The following is an 18,482-nucleotide window of genomic DNA, read 5'->3' as shown; positions in this document are numbered from 1 at the left end:
AGTAAAAGTCCTAACACATATGTAACTAGCATCACATGTAAATATGCATAACAGTTATTCGCAAGTGATAAATAGTTTTATTGAATAATTCGTTTTGATAAATTCGATTTGATAGGAACGTACGTTACACCCAAAATGTGATAAAAAGGGTTCGAGTATACTCACAGTCGGTGTTCAGCAAGTAAACACAACTTCGTTGGATTGAAGGTAGCGCGTCTGAGATTAGCCCGATTACATATTGATAACGTAAGAAATGAACGGTGCGTAAAACTGTGATAAAGTGGCTAAGTGTCGAGTGGTAATCCGATCGGATGGCTATCCGATTGACATTCGTTTGGGATGGATGTGTTTATGTATGAGGGCTTTGAAGTTTTCGTTGTAGCATTTTGAAAACAGAGAAGTATCTCTACCCTTTGGGTCGATCGATCGAACGGTCGTTCGATCGGATAGCAATCCGATTGGCGAGACATTTCTAGTGAGAACAAGTTCACAGCAGGGTGGTTACTCGATCGGATGGCAATCCGATCGGATAGCAATCCGTTAGAAACTGATGTTCTTTGAAACTCATGAAAATGTTTAGGTGTCGAAGTTCCAAATGTCAGTTGATCGGATGGTCGTTCGATCGGATGGCAATCCGATCGGGCGACAATCCGTTCGATGTTCAGAGCCTTGCAAGTTTGAAGAAAGAGTTTAAGTGTGGAACCAAGTGCAAACCAATCGGATAGCAGTTTGATCAGACAGCTATCCGATCGGATGGCTATCTGATCGGACGGCAATCCGTCCCAACGAATTTGATCGTCTTGAACTTGATTATTTTTGAAAGTTTGCGGTTTGATCGAGACGGTGTGACAACGTATTAAACAATGGAACTCCTCCAAGGTTAAGTCATCAGATCGGATGGGAATCACCCCGTTCGATCAGTTAACTGTCCTTGACGGTTGTTTTTGTTAAACCCATTAACCGGTCATCTCGTCGATAGAAATCCGTTCTCAAACCGACACTTCACTATAGAATGAGTAGAAGGTCTGAACGAGCTCTGATTCTATCGGTTTTGAGTAAAAAGTTAAGAAAGCTTGAAAGAAGCTTGAAATACTTAGATTCGTCTCAGATCTATGTAACACCCCGAAAACAGGTTTGGAAATTAAACCCCGTTAATAGTAAAGACGGGGAAAGTACCGTTAGCGGTAAAAGTAAACCGAAAAATATTAGGAATCAAGTGAATAATCCTAATATTAATTAAAGGTGAATAAGAGCTTCCAGGAAAATAGAATGGATAAAAGGCCCGATTTAACGGGACTTAAAGTAAAACGGGTTTTAACTTCCGGAACCCACTAAGTTAACTAGGTAAAATTAACCTAGTTAGTAATGAGTAACTAAATAAAAAACTATGGGTTATAGTTTCATTTATGAATCTCTAAACTTGAGGGGCTAAATATGGGCAACTAGAGAAGTGTTTTATTAAAACACTTAGATAAAAAAAAAAGAAAAAAAAAACACACATACATGTGTGTACGTATGCGATCAGAAGAAGGAGCCAGGAGAGCTCAAACCCTAGTTCACCAAATCCTCCAAATCGAAGCTCAAATCAAGCCCGAATCGTCTGCTTGATTACAAATTCGTGATCGCCTAGTCGTGGGGATCATAAGGTATGTAAAAATTTGATGATTTGTGAAGTTGTAAAATTTGAGTAATCTTCATAATCGCGAATTATGTATGGATTAGAGAGGCTATGGCTGAATTAGTGTTGTATGATTTCTTGAAAACAAACCCTAGATGTAAACTCGCTAATTTAGCACCATAAATTAGTGTTTTGGTTAACTAGTTATGTAGGTGCTAAGTGGGTTTTATGAATATGGGATGAACACTAGAATTATAGTGTTAAAATAGATGAACATTAGGTAAGTAATGCAAGTTCTAGTTGTAACTTATAAACGCTAGACATAAGGGCTTGAAATTGATGCTTGAAGCTTGGTTGGAAGTTAATCAAGAACTTGACAAAAGAAGTATACGAATCTTGCACACTAGATGTTTGTTAAAATGCCTAAATGAAAACTAAAGTGTTGAAATAGATGATATTTTTGACATCTCTTAGCCTACAATCACTGTGTTATAGGTTTCTAACCATTACCAAGAGTTTAATAAGGGTTATAGCCATGGAAATAGGTTGCATTTGATGGTTTGGGTCGAATTTGAAAGGAACCTAAACATGATTTCCGTAGCTTTTTATATGGATTTTGACTAATCTTAAAAAAATCATATAAAATCAACCGTTTATCCGATTTGGATGTTCTATACCTTTTCGGAAAGCTTATGAAGTAAATTTTTACTGTTTTCAATCATAAGAAACAAATGTGGTTGTTAAAGAGGTCAAAAATGTGATTAAAACTGCTGTTCAGAAAACTTAAAAGCTGATTGAAAAATGAAAATATAGTTGTTGTGCTGATTTTATAAAAATCATATAAAATCATAGAAAATTCGTTAGAAGGTGTACCTTATATGCTTGCGAAGGTATTGAAGTTTTCTACGATCCATTTTTGAACATGTTAATCTTGTTCGGACTTTAAATGGGTCATAATGGTCGATTACAGCAGCTGAATAGAAAAATCGCTGCACGTTAATAATGTTATTATTAATCCGGAAAAGGCATATGATTGCGTATACTTGTTTAGTCATGAAGTATTTATTGTTAGGAACAAATAGCACTTTATGTGACATGCTTAAAGTGTTTAAAATCACTTACTAACTTGTTATATAAGTAATTTCACTAACGGGTCAAACGATTAGTGAATGAAAATAATTATGGTATGAAACTAGTTGGTGAGTATATGGCATGCTTTGATTTATAAGTGTGTAAAAAAAAGGGGGTCCATAGGGTGATGGCCATTATATAGAATGACCAATCTAACCATCTTATGGATGTTATGATATAGTTGACTCTAAACAAGCTAGGTGGGAGCTTGAAAAGGAACGGGTCAAACGGATCATGGATGCGAAGAATGTTTGCGCGGACGCGAGGTAAGTAAAGCTTACACTTTTTTTAGGATACGTATTTACTTTATAGATTATAAACACGACCAAGGTTATATCCGAAATATGGGTTCCGACACGAAATGATACGGGTCTGGACGAATAAAAGGATAAAAACCATGTTTAATGGCAAAAAGGGGCGAAATGGGTTAAATAATGAAATGGTAAATAAAGACCATTCAAATATAAGTGCAAAATGTTGGTCGTTTAGACTAAACAGGTCAAATGGTAATGTTAACACCATTTGACGAATAACGACTAACAAGTGCATGTCGAGTCTAATGCTCACAGGGTAAAACGGCTTATGGAATTTACGTGGCTATGAATCAGCAAATTATTAAGGCAAGGTATTAAAACGGGTCAATACTTTGACCCGCGCCAGGTACGCGTAAATTTGGTGGAAGATATGTGAATACCTTAATGTAGAAAAATGACATGTGAAAGTAGAGAGTGGGATTTAAACTTAAATGATTAAATTCTCTCTAACGGGTCGAAATATGCATTTAAGCGTAGATGGGTCAAAATCTTGTAAAAAGGTAATAAGCCGAATGCATAAAAGTCTCAAAATTTATTAAGCCGGATGTCGGACTTTAACTCCATATGATGGAGAATCAAATTACAAACATGTAGGAAGAAATGGTAGGTCAAACGGACAAGCGAATTTAAAGATACGAAAGATTTCGTGTCACTTACGGCAAAATGGAAAGGCTGAATGCAGGGGCCACCGTAACTTACGGTGCCACCGTAAGTTACGGTGGAGCTGAATTATTTACGGTGGTTGCCTACTGTTGTACGGTAGGAAAATTTTATTACAGAGGCCACCGTAACTTACGGTGCCACCGTAAGTTACGGTGGAGGTCACTTTCAAATTTTTGTTTTTTGGAATCAACGGTTTCCCGGACTCGTTTGGACACGTTTTAAAGCCCGTAAGACTAAAGCATTTCGTGTTTATGAAATGTAGGTACATTTTGGATGCCGGAAGACGATCAAGCTCGACGAAGGACCGAACACAATATAGATACATGCTTCCGCACTTTAACACTTTGCAAATTTTAAACAACGAATTCAACCACGTTATGTAGAATAACTTATGAATTGTAAAAGTTTTAATAAATTCGTATTTTTATAGTATGTGTAGGCTTAACTACACATCTAATTGTTGGTGTTTACATATAAAATTGTTAATTAGTAACTAGGGTGTTACAAGTTGGTATCAGAGCCCTGGTTTAAGAGATTCAAGTATGGTGGGGAAAACCATGCTTGGAATTAAACCTTATGCTCTTGACAAAGATTGGTGTTCGGTTCGAGGCTTGATCGCAAATCTGGTAAGTACATCTATGCTAATAGTTTAGCATGCTAAAGTGTTGTAAACAACACATGGGGTTATCGTGTGATACACGTTACCTCAATTAAGCGATAAATGTAGTTGACAAAGTTACGCGTGTTGACACATATAGTACAAAAGTCTTGTATTATGATACGGGCATTTAGTAAAGTTGACATTACTAACTTTTGTGAATGTCTTGATTTAAGGACACTTGCGTTTAAAGATGACAAAGGTTAAACAAATTAAAGATGTGATAGAGGAACAGTCCGAGGCATGACGAGAGGAACATGCTCACTAAGGACTAAATCGCGTAAAGACCGCGAACAAGGTTAATGGCAAGAAACGCCCGTCGGGGCAAGCATTATCAGGTACGTGCTTTTAAATATAATCGCGCAATTAGCAATGTGCAACAAACATGTAAAGAATGATTGTCGCATATGTAAATTAGAAACTTGAGAAACCTGAATAGAATACCTATCCAGGATATTATCTCCAAGAAAACTAAATAGAGGTGTTACTTACATGGGGTGTGATGTGAAAACTATAAAAAGGTCGTGTATGTCATGTGTTAATCGCTTACTCTGGCCAAGTAAGTAGTGGCATATGATACCATAAGTTTCTTATAGCGGACACATTATATCTGATGTAGTAAGGACGGGGTAAATGGGACAAATTAAAAAGTACCCAAAAGAGTCAAGTGAGCAAAATATTTGATAATAATGTAAACGCACAGCCGAGTGACGGAAGCGTATTACATTAAGATAATGAGCCCGAGTGAAGGGACAAAGAAACACGTAAGATGATCAGAATATGTATTGGGAGGGGGTGTACTTACACTCGAACCTGGAAAATGCAAACATGTAAGATGATGTAGACATGTATTGGGAGGGGGTGTACTTACACTCGAACCCGAAGAATATAAACATGTAAAATGATCAAGATATGCATTGGGAGGTAGTGTACTTACACTCGAACCCGGAAAATGCAAATATGTAAAATGATGTAGACATGTATTGGGAGGGGGTGTACTTACACTCGAACCCGGAAAATGCAAATATGTAAAATGATGTAGACATGTATTGGGAGGGGGTGTACTTACACTCGAACCCGGAAAATGCAAACATGTAAAATGATGTAGACATGTATTGGGAGAGGGTGTACTTACACTCGAACCTGAAGAATATAAACATGTAAAATGATCAAGATACGCATTGGGAGGTAGTGTACTTACACTCGAACCCGAAGAATGCAAATAAGACACTTAACGGGCTGATTTTGTAAAACACCAAATTTGAGAAACAAAGTAGGAATATAAAAGCGAAACGAAGTCATAATGCATACCGTAAGGGTTGCAATAATAACGACTTCGGTAAAACACCCGGTTGGTGGGTAAGGATTTAAACACATGCGTAGACTGAGAAACAGGAACGCGCATGGAAAGTCAAAAGACTCGGGTTTTGGGTCATGACCAAAGGACGATAAGATAACGGCAAATAGAAATTTTGATGAATTACGCTCAACTATTTTAAAGTTGAACGGGTCGAGTAAAGATTGAAGTTTGACATTTATAAGTGATGAAATTTTCACACGAACAAGTCAAACAAAATTTAAAAAAAAAGGATGACTCTTGCTAAAGTAAGTAAGCACGAATAAAAAAAATGCGAAATATTAGTAAACCTATGTAAAAGAGTTAAAGGTGTTAAAAACATTAGAATAAAAGAACCCGGGTAATGGGACGTAAAGAAGTATAGGTAAGAACCGGTTAACAGTAAGTGTAGGGCAAACCGACGTGTAATTGACGTTAGAAGTCAAGGAGTCAGAAGGATAATTCGAAAGAAAACAATGTAGCCTTAGACTACGGTCAAGGTCAAACGAAATCCAAAAAGTAAACGTGAATAATTCTAAAACATATGAGGGGGTGCCTTAATGCCATATGCGTATATAAATGTATACATATTTGAATAAAGACTTGAATAAAAGATGATCTACGGGATCATCATAACCTGCGGGATATGAATTAAAGCAAAAGGATCATAAGGGTCTCACCTTAAAGAGGTGAAAACATAAGGAAATAGCTTACGAGGTTAAGTGAAGGAACCTACGGGTCAATAGTGTAAGGTGAGGGAATTTGTTACGATTCCCCGCATAAAGTAAGAACGGAAAACAATAAATTATGAGTTATCAATTTCCTTGATATGGATAATTGACAAAAGTTAAAAGGAAAATGCTAAACTAAAACTCCGGTTTTTGCAAGAAATGACGTTTTTACGAATATGAATTCTGATAGATGAATATGTAATAGGCATGAAAGATATAAGTCTTGACACTGATAAGTGCAAGACGATACATTTGAAAAGAAAGGCTGGAATAGACCTAAACATGACGTGACGCGATCACGGTCAAGAGAAGTAATGTGAAGTAATCATATTATGACCCGAGTGATGGGTACAAAGTAACTGGACTGATAAGTCTAGTTAGTGAGATCGGTTAAGGTCGAAACCCAAATTAAGAAATTGTTTAACACGTTATTCACTACGAAGAGTAATGTAGAATAAACATAATTTATAAACCTATGTGACTAAGTGGCCAACGTTTGGCGACTCGGTCAAGTAAACAACAAAGGTATATAGATCCAAGAGATAAAGTGACGGCCCATGAGACCTCACTAACAGAAAATATTGATCACTTATTTGAGGGATCATAAAGCTATAAGTTCATGAACAAAAGAATAGTTGCTAAAAGTGAAAGATTTCACCAAGGACCTTTAAACGGGTCAAAACGACAGATTCATAAATAATTTGATAGTATATGAAAGCGATGAATATCGCTAAGTTAACCGGACTAGTGGAAATAACGAGGTTACGTTATTTCAAGATTGCACTATGTAGTATGAGATACGTAGACAATTAGTAACCAAAAGGATATTGCCATACTTTTCTGGTAATACTAACAATTGGTCAAAGTAAAAGTAACGTTTAAAAGATTTCTCGGATCAAATGCATTGAGTTTGAACTCGGTGAATTAAGCAAGAAAAGGTTTCGAGGACGAAACCTCTTTAAGGGGGGTAGACTTGTAACACCCCGAAAACAGGTTTGGAAATTAAACCCCGTTAATATTAAAGACGGGGAAAGTACCGTTAGCGGTAAAAGTAAACCGGAAAATATTAGGAATCAAGTGAATAATCCTAATATTAATTAAAGGTGAATAAGAGCTTCCAGGAAAATAGAATGGATAAAAGGCCCGATTTAACGGGACTTAAAATAAAACGGGTTTTAACTCCCGAAACCCACTAAGTTAACTAGGTAAAATTAACCTAGTTAGTAATGAGTAACTAAATAATAAACTATGGGTTATAGTTTCATTTATGAATCTCTAAACTTGAGGGGCTAAACATGGGCAACTAGAGAAGTGTTTTATTAAAACACTTAAATAAAAAAAACACACATACATGTGTGTATGTATGTGATCAGAAGAAGGAGCCAGGAGAGCTCAAACCCTAGTTCAGCAAATCCTCCAAATCGAAGCTCAAATCAAGCCCGAATCGTCTGCTTGATTACAAATTCGTGATCGCCTAGTCGTGGGGATCATAAGGTATGTAAAAATTTGATGATTTGTGAAGTTGTAAAATTTGAGTAATCTTCATAATCGCGAATTATGTATGGATTAGAGAGGCTATGGCTGAATTAGTGTTGTATGATTTCTTGAAAACAAACCCTAGATGTAAACTCGCTAATTTAGCACCATAAATTAGTGTTTTGGTTAACTAGTTATGTAGATGCTAAGTGGGTTTTATGAATATGGGATGAACACTAGAATTATAGTGTTAAAATAGATGAACATTAGGTAAGTAATGCAAGTTTTAGTTGTAACTTATAAACACTAGACATAAGGGCTTGAAATTAATGCTTGAAGCTTGGTTGGAAGTTCATCAAGAACTTGACAAAAGAAGTATACGAATCTTGCACACTAGGTGTTTGTTAAAATGACTAAATGAAAACTAAAGTGCTGAAATAGATGATATTTTTGACATCTCTTAGCCTACAATCACTGTGTTATAGGTTTCTAACCATCACCAAGAGTTTAATAAGGGTTATAGCCATGGAAATAGGTTGCATTTGATGGTTAGGGTCGAATTTGAAAGGAACCTAAACATGAGTTCCGTAGCTTTTTATATGGATTTTGACTAATCTTAAAAAAATCATACAAAATCAACCGTTTATCCGATTTGGATGTTCTATACCTTTTCGGAAAGCTTATGAAGTAAATTTTTACTGTTTTCAATCATAAGAAACAAATGTGGTTGTTAAAGAGGTCAAAAATGTGATTAAAATTGCTGTTCAGAAAACTTAAAAGCTGATTGAAAAATGAAAATATAGTTGCTGTGCTGATTTTATAAAAATCATATAAAATCATAGAAAATTCATTAGAAGGTGTACCTTATATGCTTGCGAAGGTATTGAAGTTTTCTACGATCCATTTTTGAACATGTTAATCTTGTTCGGACTTTAAATGGGTCATAATGGTCGATTACAGCAACTGAATAGAAAAATCGCTGCACGTTAATAATGTTATTATTAATCCGGAAAAGGCATATGATTGCGTATACTTGTTTAGTCATGAAGTATTTATTGTTAGGAACAAATAGCACTTTATGTGACATGCTTAAAGTGTTTAAAATCACTTACTAACTTGTTATATAAGTAATTTCACTAACGGGTCAAACGATTAGTGAATGAAAATAATTATGGTATGAAACTAGTTGTTGAGTATATGGCATGCTTTGATTTATAAGTGTGTTAAAAAAAGGGGGGGTCCATAGGGTGATGCCATTATATAGAATGACCAATCTAACCATCTTATGGATGTTATGATATAGTTGACTCTAAACAAGCTAGGTGGGAGCTTGAAAAGGAACGGGTCAAACGGATCATGGATGCGAAGAATGTTTGCACGGACGCGAGGTACGTAAAGCTTACACTTTTTTTAGGATACGTATTTACTTTATAGATTATAAACACGACCAAGGTTATATCCGAAATATGGGTTCCGACACGAAATGATACGGGTCGGGACGAATAAAAGGATAAAAACCATGTTTAATGGCAAAAAGGGGCGAAATGGGTTAAATAATGAAATGGTAAATAAAGACCATTCAAATATAAGTGCAAAATGTTGGTCGTTTAGACTAAACAGGTCAAATGGTGATGTTAACACCATTTGACGAATAACGACTAACAAGTGCATGTCGAGTCTAATGCTCACAGGGTAAAACGGCTTATGGAATTTACGTGGCTATGAATCAGCAAATTATTAAGGCAAGGTATTAAAACGGGTCAATACTTTGACCCGCGCCAGGTACGCGTAAATTTGGTGGAAGATATGTGAATACCTTAATGTAGAAAAATGACATGTGAAAGTAGAGAGTGGGATTTAAACTTAAATGATTAAATTCTCTCTAACGGGTCGAAATATGCATTTAAGCGTAGATGGGTCAAAATCTTGTAAAAAGGTAATAAGCCGAATGCATAAAAGTCTCAAAATTTATTAAGCCGGATGTCGGACTTTAACTCCATATGATGGAGAATCAAATTACAAACATGTAGGAAGAAATGGTAGGTCAAACGGACAAGCGAATTTAAAGATACGAAAGATTTCGTGTCAATTACAGCAAAATGGAAAGGCTGAATGCAGGGGCCACCGTAACTTACGGTGCCACCATAAGTTACGGTGGAGCTGAATTATTTACGGTGGTTGCCTACTGTTGTACGGTAGGAAAATTTTATTACAGAGGCCACCGTAACTTACGGTGCCACCGTAAGTTACGGTGGAGGTCACTTTCAAATTTTTGTTTTTTGGAATCAACGGTTTCCCGGACCCGTTTGGACACGTTTTAAAGCCCGTTAGACTAAAGCATTTCGTGTTTATGAAATGTAGGTACATTTTGGATGCCGGAAGACGATCAAGCTCGACGAAGGACCGAACACAATATAGATACATGCTTCCGCACTTTAACACTTTGCAAATTTTAAACAACGAATTCAACCACGTTATGTAGAATAACTTATGAATTGTAAAAGTTTTAATAAATTCGTATTTTTATAGTATGTGTAGGCTTAACTACACATCTAATTGTTGGCGTTTACATATAAAATTGTTAATTAGTAACTAGGGTGTTACAATCTAGGTGAAATTAGTGCTTACACACCGTGGAATCCATTAGATCTGAACTGTTCTTGATAAGATGAGGCCACACTTCATTGTTCCTAAGAACTCCATGATGACATCACCTTAGAACGCCCCAAATCAGAGGATTTTACGGTGAAAAATTGAGATTTGTTGTTGGAAAAGATGAAGGAGTGCATGTAGATCATAGAAGTACAAGATTTGAGGTAGAAAATTACAAGAATCGCGAGAAATCGAGAGAAAAAGGTCCAAAAGTGTGCTGGTAGAACGAGAGCTGTGATGTGACAAGTGCTATTTATAGGTGAAGGTGATGGAGTGCAATGGATAGGATGGCCATCCGATCGGTTGGTCACTCGATCGGATGGTCATCCGATCGGATAACCATTCGATCGAATGGTTGTTCGATCGGTGCTCTCCGGCGAGTTGCGTTTTGATGTTTCGTTTTGTTTGTTAAGCGTTGCGATAGTTTGGTCACACATTTTCATACACACATTCATATATTTATTATAATTAGTCACATAGGGTCGTATAAATATCCACATTTCAAAGTCCGCGTTGGGATAATCGAGTTGCGCGTTTCGAATATGCGTTACGTTGCGTTGCGACACATCACAACTATCGAGGAGGGTAGAATAGGTCCTCACTCAACGTCATCGTGAGTGTTAGTATGTGCGATGTGATGTGTTATAGTGATAAAGTATGCGTAATATGCGAAAATAATGCGAAGTAGCGATGTATTCTATATGGCTACATTATGATCCGAATCTTTGGTGCTAGGCGTAACGAGTGTAACGGGTAGTAACAACGCACGAACGTGCGGGTTGTTACAACCTGGGAACTCGAAAGTGACATGAAGGCGAAGTACCCGCAGTTGTTTGTTACGGCTTAAATCCTAATTTTGGGACGAAATTCCCTTAAATAGGGGAGGCTGTAACACCCCGTGTTACGAAAGTCAAAGTCAAGGTTAAAGTCAAAGGAAGAAAAGATTGCTAATTGCGATCTGGCACTCCTTGCTTAACTATTCATTGTACGTCAATGACTTGTAATCGAATCTTTTTATTTAATCGCTTTAGTTGTATTATGTGGAGTATCTATTAATAATCGAGGTTTAATCGATGTTCATCGCATGTTTTATCGCGTTATCGCTAATCGCATCGCAATCGCATTCACGCCTTTAATTATAGATTCTGAATATTGTTTTACGTGTGTGTGTTACTTATGTGTTACTTGTGCATGTTTACTTTATGTTTGTGGTGCTTAATCGACAACGAAATCGCAACTCTATCGCAACGCAACTTAATCGCAAACGCTAAACGTAAGTTAAAATCATCCAAAACAACTTGATGATTGTATGTTAGATATAGTATTTGTTTGGTTATTATTAATCTATCGCATCGCTCAATCTACGCTCGCTTAAACGCATCGCAATGCTTGAAACGCAAAACGAAATGCCGAAAACCAACTCGCCGGAGCCACTCGATCGAGTGACCATTCGATCGAATGGTCATCCGAACGGATGGCCATCCGATCGGAGTGACATCCGATCCGACACCTGCGCACTCTTTCCCTTTTTGGCAACCTATAAATACCCCTGTCACATCACCAATAGTGATGTGACAGCTATCTCTCGTCCAACCAGCGTTCCAGACCTCTCTTCTATCGATTTCTCACGATTCTTGTAAGTTTTCAACTCAAATCTTATACTTCTATGATCTACACACACTTCTTCATCTTTTTAACCTTTGAATCTTAACTTTTAACCGTGAAAGTCTAAGCCTAGAACTAGGCAAGAGCAAGGAATGGACTTTAAGTGAGTTAATCAGCGGATTTGAGGTGTTCTAGGGTGATGTCATCATGGAGTTCTTATGAACTTCAAGTGTTGACCTCATTCAACCAAGAATAACTCAGATCTGAAGGATTTCCATATGATTTCACAACGATTTTGCATAGATCTAAACATTTTCAAAAGTTAAAAGGATTGAAAGATACTTTTCTAACCCTCTTTCAACTCTTTTACACTCAATGCACTCAAAACCGATAGAATCGGAGCTCATTCAGGCCTTCTACTCTTCTCTGGTGATGTGTTGGTTTAAGATCTGGATCCTATCAACGAGACAACCGATTTCGGGAGGAACATGAACAACCATCAAAGAATAGTCAACTGGTCAGATTAGGGTGATTCCTGTTCGATCGAACGACTTGGAACTTGACGAGGTTCCGTTGTTTAGGACGTTGTCATACCGCCTCGAGCAAACTGCAAAATTTTCAAAAATAATCAAGTTCAAGACGATCAGATTCGTTGGGACGGATTACCGTCCGATCGGATTGCCATCCGATCGGATTGCAATCCGATCGAACGGCAATCCGATCGGATTGCACTTGAGCTTTAACACTTAAACACTTTCAATTTTCAAAAATCATCACTCTAACGGATTGCCATCCGATCGGATTGACATCCGATCGAATAACCATCCTGCTGTGAACTTGTTCTCAAACTGAAATGTCTCGCCGATCGGATCGCTATCCGATCGAACGACCGTTCGATCGATCGACCTGAAAGGTAAAGATACTTCTCTGTTTTCAAAATGCTACAACAAAAATTTCAAAGCCATCATACACAAACACATCCTTCCCAAACGAATGTCGATCCGACGGAATGGCCATCTGATCGAATGACCATCCGAACGAATTGACATCCGATCGAATGACCATCTGATCAGATTGTCATCCGATCGGATTACCACTCGACACTTAGACACTTTTCACCGTTTTACGCGTCGTTCTTCGCTTATGCTATTGTTAACTGTCCAGGCTAATCTCTCAGCGCTCCCTTCAATCCAAGAGAGTGTTTATTTACTTAAACACGATCTGTGAGTATACTCGAAACCTTTTTGCTTTACGAACTTTTGGGTGTTACATGCGTTACTTATTCAAATCACAATCGACACACAACGCAAACACTATTTATACGCTGACCATTATTGCATGCTACGTGTTATTCGATGAATGCTTGTATGTTATGTTAACACAGTGATTGTTGCCTGACACCTTAGCAACGATAGTACTATAGTTTGGACTCAGCACCTGTCGTGGACAGGGGTTGTTAAGGGCTTTACTTCATGTGTCCCAGTGGGGATATGTGTTGCGCATTCTACAACTCGCAGTCACGTCTGTGCATATTTCTCTGTCGATAACCTACTAGCCTTCACTTTGTTACATGTTACATGCTGGTTATGCGTAAACTATTTCGCACTCTATTATACTATTAAACTTGTGTGCTCTCCTTGACACTATGTGTATTGACTTTATTTTAACGTATGTGACAGAAGTTTGAGATGTTAGGATGTTGCTTGCTTCCATGGAATCGAGTAGGAGAGTCTAGAAACAAAGACAATTTATTTATTGAATCTGAGTTGTCGGAACAATGTTTTGTTTTGAGATATTTATTTCTGTAATAATTGGTTACTTGATGGGTTATGGATGGGACATAATATTAACTATCTGGTAATTTAGTTGTTATGGAATTTCTCTTCACAATCTGTTTCGCTCAGTGCCGCGCCCCAATTTTTCCGCCATCGGTCGGGGTGTGACATGACACATTTTCAAGGTTTGGAGAGTCACTTACCTCGAACACCAGTCTGGATGATTCTTAGGTGTGTGTCTCGACAGGCTTAGTATGTGTGGATGTGTGAGATGACTCGTATTCTCTTGCAGATGGAATCCACTTCAACCAACTCGGTGAGTCCTCATGCTCAATCTCCCCTGACCACTGAGATGGGACTGATAGTAATATTCCGTTTCAAGAAAGTCGTAGTGGACAGTGGTAATCACAAGACGTCGTAATGGGTTATAACATCGATATCCTTTCTGATTCACCCCATAACCAACAAAGACACATTTCTCGGCGCATGGGTCAAGTTTGGATCGTTCGGTTTTGGGTATATGGGGAAAAACTGTACACCCAAAGACTCGAGGTGGTAAGGTAAGAGGTGGAGGTAGTTTGGTAAATGTGGATAAGGTATCTAGGGGAGTTTTTAGGTCAAGGGATTTTGTTGGTAAACGGTTAAGGAGATACACAGCTGTGTTTATAGCCTTGGGCCAAAAGGATTTAGGGACTTTGGATTCAAGCATAAGGGCTCTGGCCATTTCTACCAGAATGCCATTTTTTCGCTCAACTACACCATTCTGTTCTGGGTGTTTTGGGCAACTGGTTTGGTGAATCAATCCCCTCTCTTGAATAAATTGTTTCATGGAGTTATTAACGTACTCCCCTCCATTATCAAATCGTAAGAATGTTGGTTTTGAATTGAGTTTGGACCATGGTGTAAAATAATCTGAATTTGTCAAAGACTTCAGATTTGTGTTTTTAAAAATACACCCATGTCATTCGGGTACAGTCATCAACAAATAATAAAAAAAACGAAAATTTTGACCTCCATTAGTTTCAGCTGGACCCCAAACATCTAAATGTATTAGGGAAAAAGGTTCACTGACCCTAGTGTTACTTGGTTTAAATGGTTTTTTTTATGGCTTTTGGCTAAGGCACATGTTTCATAGTCTAATGTACTGTTTGACGAGAAGAGTTCAAGGAGTAAAAGGTGTAAATATCCAATGGAAGGATGCCCTAATCTCCTATGCCAAAGCCATGCTTCTTTACTCTTTGTTCCGTGAGCAAGCATCACAGTCCCTGACTGAGTCACCTTATCCACATAGTATAAGCCATGTTGTTCAGTGCCACGCCCAATTATCTTTCCAGTTTTGAGGTCCTGTAAGATACAAAAATGAGGATGCATTAGAACTGTGCATTTGAGTTCCTTTGTAACATGACTTATTGATAACAATTTGTGTGTTAATGAAGGAACATATAAACAATTTGACAGTCTCATATTAGGATATATTTCAACAGTTCCTCCTCCCTTTACTAAAGCATTTTCTCCATTTGCAGTTTTGATATGGGTTCTGTTTGGTTTCTTTGTAGAGACGAAATCCAATGGCTCGTACGTCATCGTATTAGTGGCTCCACAATCAAGGATCCAAGGACAGACTTGATCACTACTTTTCTGTGTTGTTAAATAGGCTTCCCCACTTGTTGATGGATAGTTTTTCAACAACTCATAGCTCTTGTAATTAACGATCTTCAAATAGTTTTTTTAGGTAAATACGTTATCGTTACGGACTTGAACTTGCGTTCAAGATTTAAATTTGTTGTCTTAGGGTCGCCCAAATACGCTGGGCGGCTTAAAACCGCTCGAGATATATCAAGTACGCCGGAAACACGTTCTCTTACCAGCGTATTTATCAAATACGCTGGATAACTTGAACTCTCGTTCAAGATTTAAGTTCGCCTAGAGACAATCGCTATTGATACAAATCCGCTCAGAGTGACGACCAGGGTTTGGGTTGTGTTAGTTGGCTCGAGATAAACAAATCCGCTGCTATTTTTCAAATCCGCTGGCGGCGACCTTATCAAATCCGCTGGCTAAACTGATTTGCTGAAACTTTTAGGGTTTTGTGCGGCGCGACGGAACTGGTTTGTTAAAAAAATTAGGGTTTGCTGAAAAATTTTAGGGTTTTGCTAAACAGGATGTGAGGCGGAATTGATTGGAACTAGGGGTGTTCAAAACCGGATATCCGAAAATTCGGATATCCGAATTTCGGATATCCGCATTTCGGATATCCGAAATTTTCGGATACCAGATTTCACTATCCGAATCCGTATCCGAAATTTCGGATATCCGAAATTTCGGATACGGATTCGGATAGTGAATCGGATATCCGAAAATCCAACTTTTTATTTAGTTTTTATTTTTTATTGTTTTTTTCATATTTGGAAACGGATATTTTGGATAGTTTCGGATATCCGAATATAAGTTTTCGGATATTTTTCGGATATTTCGGATATTTTTCGGATATTTTCGGATACTTTCGGATATTTTTCGGATATTTCGGATATTTTCGGATACTTCGGATACTTTCGGATATTCGGATATCCGAAAAAAAAAATGAAAATTAAATTTTTGGATATTTCGGATATCCGAAATATCCGAAAATTTTGAAAATCACTATCCGAATCCGAATCCGAAAAATTCGGATATCCGAATTTCGGATATCCGAAATTTCGGATATCTGATTTTTCGGATTCGGATATCGGATAGTTCGGATCGGATTTTCGGATACGGATAGTTTTGAACACCCCTAATTGGAACTGTGCGACGCTGTCGGAACGGATTTGCCGGAAGTGTGCAACGTTTTTTGTTGAACAGCTCTTGCCGGAAGTAGTGGTGGGCGGCTCAAGGATTTTTTGGTTTTTTCCGTTTGAGTTTGATTTTGTTGTCGGGTTTCTCTGGTTTGAGATTGGATTGGCTGGGATAGATTGTAGATGATGAGCAAAGTGTTCAAAAATCAGAAACACTGCTCTGATAAAATATCAGTCCGTATAGAGAAAAGTAGAGGCTTGTATTAGATTGTAAAGAATTGCAATTAGGGTTTACAGTTTACACAAGAATGGTGTTTATATAGAACACCTTACACATCTAGCCCCTATACTATAATTTATTGACTTCTTTCAAACAGTAACATCATGTGCAGGCACCACACGTTAATGTCATTATCGTTACGCGTGTAACGAAATGAGAAACACGATGTTGCCGTTGCAACTTACGGCACGGGCAAAATTCTAATACTAAAACAATATAAAAGACAGTCAACTGAAAACAAAATCAATGGTTCTACAAAGTTTGAGAACTGACCACACTTGAACAAAAATCGACAGGTGCCTCACACGAGATTTGTCGTTTATTTTCCTACATCACCATTATTGATGTGAAAAATTTATAAAAAAATGTTGGAAGTATGTATTTACACGTCAGATAACCTCAAGCTAACAATACCTTACAATACACCTGGCACATGATAACAGGTCCAATCTATATATTTAATTTCATGCATGAATACCATAGTGTACAACCAAAATACTGACCATTTGGGAATTTGCAAACGACTTTTGAAAGATTCAAAGGACACAAAATCAAAATACAAGTGATGTATATCTTTTTACATGGAAAGGTTATAATGAAAAAGGATAAGTATAATGATTATCTGGAGCAAAATTCTTTTCTAATCTTGATTGTATACTTGCGCTGCAAAGATGCGATCTCATAGCATCTTGTTATATGTCGTTTTTCTTTTACGGTTGGATGAATAAAGATTCCGTTGTTGTTCAAAAAAAACAAAAAAAGAAAAAAATCTGGAGCAAAATTGCATTGGGTTGAGCTAGTAGTTTTATACTTTTATTCTAGTGGTCCTTTGAATGATGGGTTTCTCTAGAATAGTGACGGGCCGTATCACCAGCGTTATCTACGTTCACGGGTATGTATGACCTTTTATCATTGTGTATTATCCGGATGATCGGACTTTTGTTGATCGTTTAAAAAATTGACAAAAATAAAAATAATGATTGTTCTAATATTGAGATAAAATAATTAACAAGCAAAACATTCGAGGGTGGGTGCACCCCCAGTTTTCCACGGGGGGGGGGGGGGGGGGGGTGTGCGATCTTTTATATTTTTAAAATTTTCAGACGAAAAATCAGAAATTTTACACTTCAAAACATAATATTCTGGAGGCGGGTACACCCCCAGTTTCCACTAAGCTCCTCCCATGTTCTTATTGTTTAGTTTACTGAAATAAAATTGGTGATGTTGGGGATTTATCCCTGCTGGAGTTCAAGCATACACTTGTAGGGTTTCATTTAGTATCTACCATGCTTGAAAATGCAAGGAAAAGAGGTGAAAAATACTTTTGCCATGGACATAAATACAAATACAAGCTCTAATACTGTGATAAATTTGACAAGAAGACAAAATAATTTTGGTGTTTGGAACATGTATGTTGATCCAATTCCTCTGTTTTTTTTTTTTTTTTTTTTCTCTTTTTTACAATTATA

At 37.4% G+C, this 18,482-nt stretch overlaps 2 long non-coding RNA genes across 3 annotated transcripts; both read left to right on the top strand.

Moving 5' to 3' along the window:
* Positions 1 to 1,513: 1,513 nt before the first annotated feature.
* On the top strand, positions 1,514 to 4,890 carry LOC110912872. Of its 2 annotated transcripts, XR_002578227.2 has the most exons (4): positions 1,514 to 1,646; positions 2,931 to 3,015; positions 3,319 to 3,409; positions 3,989 to 4,890. It is a non-coding gene; the product is annotated as an uncharacterized LOC110912872 (long non-coding RNA). The 2 variants fall into 2 exon arrangements; XR_004872531.1 differs by lacking the exon at positions 3,989 to 4,890 and having other exon boundaries at positions 3,319 to 3,966.
* Positions 4,891 to 9,321: 4,431 nt separating this feature from the next.
* On the top strand, positions 9,322 to 10,519 carry LOC110902738. Its single transcript, XR_002571383.1, has 2 exons — positions 9,322 to 9,709; positions 10,289 to 10,519. It is a non-coding gene; the product is annotated as an uncharacterized LOC110902738 (long non-coding RNA).
* Positions 10,520 to 18,482: the final 7,963 nt, after the last annotated feature.

The sequence above is a fragment of the Helianthus annuus genome, chromosome 2, assembly GCF_002127325.2.
Source record: "Helianthus annuus cultivar XRQ/B chromosome 2, HanXRQr2.0-SUNRISE, whole genome shotgun sequence".
In the NCBI taxonomy this organism is placed as follows: Eukaryota; Viridiplantae; Streptophyta; class Magnoliopsida; order Asterales; family Asteraceae; genus Helianthus; species Helianthus annuus.
Note: the sequence above shows the minus strand (reverse complement) of the source record. Positions and strands in the feature narration are given on the sequence as shown.